Below are 6,181 nucleotides of genomic sequence, written 5' to 3' on the forward strand. Positions count from 1 at the left end.
CCCTCCCCCCTCCCCCCCCCCCCATGGTGAAACGGGAAGTGAAACCCCCCCCCCCCCCCCATGGTGAAACGGGAAGTGAAACCCCCCCACTCCCCCATGGTGAAACGGGAAGTGAAACCCCCCCCCCCCCCCCCCATGGTGAAACGGGAAGTGAAACCCCCCCACTCCCCCCCCCCCCCCCCCATGGTGAAACGGGAAGTGAAACCCCTCCCCCCTCCCCCATGGTGAAACGGGAAGTGAAACCCCCCCCCCCCCCCCCCCCCCATGGTGAAACGAGAAGTGAAACCCCCCCCCCCCCCCATGGTGAAACGGGAAGTGAAACCCCTCCCCCCCCCCCCCCCCCCCCATGGTGAAACGAGAAGTGAAACCCCCCCCCCCCTCCTCCCCCATGGTGAAACGAGAAGTGAAACCCCTCCCCCCCCCCCCCCCATGGTGAAACGGGAAGTGAAACTCCTCCCCCCTCCCCCCCCCATGGTGAAACGAGAAGTGAAACCCCTCCCCCCCCCATGGTGAAACGAGAAGTGAAACCCCTCCCCCCTCCTCCCCCATGGTGAAACGGGAAGTGAAACCCCTCCCCCCTCCCCCCCCCCATGGTGAAACGAGAAGTGAAACCCCTCCCCCCTCCCCCCCCCATGGTGAAACGGGAAGTGAAACCCCTCCCCCCCCCCCCCCCCATGGTGAAACGAGAAGTGAAACCCCTCCCCCCTCCCCCCCCCCCATGGTGAAACGGGAAGTGAAACCCCTCCCCCCTCCCCCCCCATGGTGAAACGGGAAGTGAAACCCCTCCCCCCCCCCCCCCCCATGGTGAAACGGGAAGTGAAACCCCTCCCCCCTCCCCCCCCATGGTGAAACGGGAAGTGAAACCCCTCCCCCCCCCCCCCATGGTGAAACGAGAAGTGAAACCCCTCCCCCCTCCCCCCCCCCATGGTGAAACGGGAAGTGAAACCCCTCCCCCCTCCCCCCCCCATGGTGAAACGGGAAGTGAAACCCCTCCCCCCCCCCCCCCCATGGTGAAACGGGAAGTGAAACCCCTCCCCCCTCCCCCCCCCCATGGTGAAACGAGAAGTGAAACCCCTCCCCCCTCCCCCCCCCATGGTGAAACGAGAAGTGAAACCCCTCCCCCCTCCTCCCCCATGGTGAAACGAGAAGTGAAACCCCTCCCCCCTCCTCCCCCATGGTGAAACGAGAAGTGAAACCCCTCCCCCCTCCCCCCCCATGGTGAAACGGGAAGTGAAACCCCTCCCCCCTCCTCCCCCATGGTGAAACGAGAAGTGAAACCCCTCCCCCCATGGTGAAACGGGAAGTCTGTCGGAAAGACAGCGTCTGAATGAAACACCACCATGCTTGGCAGCGTATATGTAAGCTGGGTTGGAGGGGGGAAGGGCGCCTTGACAAACGAATTTGCATATCAAGAGGAATTTCTGCATTTCCCATAAATATGCTAAATTCCTCTTGATATGCATGTGAGAATTATTTTATTTCGTTTTATTTTTATTATTTTATTTTTTCCCTTCTACGTGACTTTACCGAAAGAACCAAGAAGATGAATCCCTGCAGTCACGAAAGCTTTAAATCGAAAATTAATCGATTGCCCTGTTACCAAGTTGAACAACGTAATCATTGAATGTTAAATGTACGGATCAATGAGGAGAACATCTCCAGGAGTACTGTGTTGACAATTCCAAGCATAAGAGTTCGCATATTAGAGTGTTATGTTTTTTATTCTTAGGTTTTTACGGTAAAGTCACGTAGGTAAAACGTTAAAATTAATAAAAGTAAAATAAAATAAAAATCACGACGTTTCGGAGGCAACACAAGCTTCCGTCTTCAGGTGGAACCGTCACAGCCACGACAGCTGTATCAAGTAAATGAGAGATTGCAAGAGCTACCACTCCGTTTATATAATGGTTGGAGAGGGGGGAAGGGCCAAGTACGGCACACTTTTTATTAATATGGTAAGGTGAGGCTTAAGAGGGTGAGCCTTTGTTATGGTTTGTGACAACTAAACATGGTGAACATGGTAAACATGGTAAACCTGTAATAGTTGTCTGTCGAATAATAAATAAGATTGGTCAAATAAGTGTAGTTAAATCTTTTTTTGGCATGGTTAATCACATCTTTCCAATGATTACTCAGTTTGTAACCATCATCACGGTTGAAATTATGTCTGTGTTTGTATATTTGTATGGCTTCGTGTACACACCTTTGATGTTTTACCTACGTGGCTTTACCGAAAACAACCTAAGAATATGAATCCTTGCAGTCACGAAAGCTTCACATCAAGAATGTTATGTTTTTGTTTATAAATTAAAGTTGCTTAACACAGAATTCTCTGAGTGGTGCCTTCCTAAGTTCATGCATAATAATCTTAAATTATAAGAACTCTATCCTGCGTGAGATTTGAATCTAGAGACCTGACATAAACACACTAAGACACAATCAGTAAATTGTAAAGCGAGAATAATTGTATTATAGTGGTAGGATCGAAGTGGACCAGACACCAATAGATTATATCGTCCGTCCGTTTGTCCGTCCGTCCGTGTATCAACATCGCCCCCTACTGCAAACACTTGGCATGACCCTACAAAAACCTTTAGACTCAGTGACGCTATCCTGGCTAAACAAGTGTAACATCCCCTTATAATTCCCTCAGATAGCTTTTAATTACAATGTTACATTCCCTGATGTTTTTAAATAGCAACATTTACATTTAAAGCTTTTACATAACTAATTAAAACATTTATATTAACAATTAACTCACGGCGGCCTAAGGCCTACAGCTAGGCCTAAAGCCTAGACCTAGGCCTCAAGCTCTCCCTTCGTATAGTTCCCCCGTGTGTGTGAAAGGGAGTAAATGTTTAACAATATTACATTCCCTGATGTTTTTTAATAGCAACATTTACATTTAAAGCTTTTACATAACTAATTAAAACATTTATATTAACAATTAACTCACGGCGGCCTAAGGCCTACAGCTAGGCCTAAAGCCTAGACCTAGGCCTCAAGCTCTCCCTTCGTATAGTTCCCCCGCGTGTGTGAAAGGGAGTAAATGTTTAACAATGTTACATTCCCTGATGTTTTTTTAATAGCAACATTTACATTTAAAGCTTTTGCATAAATAATTAAAACATTTATATTAACAATTAACTCACGGCGGCCTAAGGCCTACAGCTAGGCCTAAAGCCTAGACCTAGGCCTCAAGCTCTCCCTTCGCATAGTTCCCCCGCGTGTGTGAAAGGGAGTAAATGTTTAACAATGTTACATTCCCTGATGTTTTTTAATAGAAACATTCACATTTAAAGCTTTTACATTAAAAACAACTCCCTACCCCCCCCCCCCCTCGTCGGCGGCTCTCCAGCCGAGCCAGGCCTGGGAATCTCTCCCCCGCTCGGGATGTATTGGGCGGGGCTACAGCGGCAGGGGGCGGGGCTACGCGGGGCTGGGCGGGGCAACGGCGGCAGGAGGCGTGGGCACGAGGTGGAGGGCGGGGCTACGCGGGGTTGGGGCGGGGTTACGGCGGTAAGGGGCGGGGCAACGAACTGGGGGCGGGGACACCGAGATGGGGCGGGGCCACGGGTGGCCGGGGCGGGGTTACGCGGGTGGAGGGCGGGGCCACGGGTGGCCGGGGCGGGGTTACGCGGGTGGAGGGCGGGGCCACGGGTGGCCGGGGCGGGGTTACGCGGGTGGAGGGCGGGGCCACGGGTGGCCGGGGCGGGGTTACGCGGGTGGAGGGCGGGGCCACGGGTGGCCGGGGCGGGGTTACGCGGGTGGAGGGCGGGGCCACGGGTGGCCGGGGCGGGGTTACGCGGGTGGAGGGCGGGGCCACGGGTGGCCGGGGCGGGGTTACGCGGGTGGAGGGCGGGGCCACGGGTGGCCGGGGCGGGGTTACGCGGGTGGAGGGCGGGGCCACGGGAGACCGGGGCGGGGTCAAGCGGTGTGAGGCGGAGCTTAGCGCGATGGAGGGAGGGGCCGTTGGCGAAAAGGGGCGGAGTCTACAGTCGAGAATGCAGTACCGGGGGCGAGAAGGCGGGGCTAATAGTGATAGGGGCGTGGCCGACGGCGCTGCATATCGTGCAGATTGTTACTAACTCACTGTGTCTGATTTTTTATACTTTAGTTTTTTACGTAGTTTATACTTTAGTTTTCTACGTGGTTGTTTAGTAACTGCAGCTACATATCAATAACATTCCTTTCCTTTGTTAATGCTACTCCCTGCACCCCCCCTTGGTGCTGTTGATCCTGCATAATGCATGGGCATAATATGCCTTTGAAACCCCCCCCGCCCACCTCCTACGCATTTGCCATGAATATGCTAAATTCCTCTTCATATGCACATTCTTTTTTGTTAAGGCGCTCTTCCACCTCCAACCCAGTTTATATATAAGCTCCTAGCTTGGTAGTGTCTCATTCTTCACCTGAAGACGGCTGCTTGCGTTGTAGCCGAAACGTCGTGAGAATAATTTCATTTTATTGTTTTATTTTTATTATTTTATTACTTCCCTTCTACGTGACTTTACCGAAAGAACCAAGAAGATGAATCACTGTGTCTGCTCCAAGCTGCACTCACGTAGGTACATGCTTGTGCAATACTATTATTTTTTGCACAACAGTTACTACTACTTTATTCTTTCTTATGTTCCACTACGTCTACGTTCCCATCCACTTATTGGCGCCCATTTTTTGCCATTTCATTTTATTATAGCCATTCAATTGTTCGGTCCTACCAGCCCACCCCACAGGGACCTGTTCCAGATTGATAATACGACCCTAGACAACGAAGCCGAGCCTAATTATCATAAATACATACATTAGCATAATCACATACATTTGCATAATTAAAGACAACTGCACCTCCCTAGTAATTACATAAATTACGCATTTTTCCATTTTCATTAATTTTTTAACCTCCTCCCCCCTACGTAAGATGGCGAGGTAACGACGTCACGCATCCCGACCTCCCCCCCCTACGTAATATGGCGGCGATGGTGACACTTCGCGATGACGTCACCCCTCCACTATCCCCACCCTCAACTCCCCCCTTTGTAATATAGCGAAGGTGGCGACACCGCGATGACGTCACCCCATCCCCCCTACGTAAGATGGCGGCGCTCTGCGATGACGTCACGCAACCCTACCGTCCCCTCCCCCATTCGTAAGATGGCGGAGGTGGCGACACTCCGCGATGACGTCATGCACCCTCAACCACCCCCCCCACTCCCTACGTAATATGGAGGTGGCAACACTCCGCGATGACGTCATGCACCCTCAACCACTGCCCCCACTCCCTACGTAATATAGCGGAGGTGGCGACACTCCGCGATGACGTCACGCACCCTCAACCAACCCCCCCACTCCCTACGTAATATGGCGGAGGTGGCAACACTCCGCGATGACGTCACGCATCCTCTACCCCCCCCCACTCCCTACGTAATATGGAGGAGATGGCGACTCTCCGCGATGACGTCATGCACCCTCAACCTCCCCCCATTCCTTCTTTCTAGATTTGAAGCTTTTGTGACTGCAAGTATTCATATTATTAGGTTTTTTCGGTAAAGTCACGTAGGTAAAAAATTTAAATTAATAAAAGTAAAATAAAAATCACGACGTTTCCCTACGTAATATGGCGGAGGTGGCGATACTCCGCGATGACGTCACGCACCCTCAACCACCCCCCCCACTCCTTACGTAATATGGCGGAGGTGGTAACACTCCGCGATGACGTCATGCACCCTCAACCACACCCCCCCCCACTCCCTACGTAATATGGCGGAGGTGGCGACACTCCGCGATGACGTCATGCACCCTCAACCACCCCCCCCCCCCCACACTCCCCACGTAATATGGCGGAGGTGGCAACACTCCGCCATGACGTCACGCACCCTCAACCACCCCCCCCACTCCTTACGTAATATGGCGGAGGTGGTAACACTCCGCGATGACGTCATGCACCCTCAACCACCCCCCCATTCCCTACGTAATATGGCGGAGGTGGCAACACTCCGCGATGACGTCATGCACCCTCAACCAACCCCTCTCACTTCCTACGTAATATGGCGGAGGTGGCAACACTCCGCGATGACGTCATGCACCCTCAACCAACCCCTCTCACTTCCTACGTAATATGGCGGAGGTGGCAACACTCCGCGATGACATCATGCACCCTCAACCACCTTCCCCACTC

Source organism: Lampetra fluviatilis, chromosome 68, assembly GCF_964198595.1.
Source record: "Lampetra fluviatilis chromosome 68, kcLamFluv1.1, whole genome shotgun sequence".
Taxonomy (NCBI): domain Eukaryota; kingdom Metazoa; phylum Chordata; class Hyperoartia; order Petromyzontiformes; family Petromyzontidae; genus Lampetra; species Lampetra fluviatilis.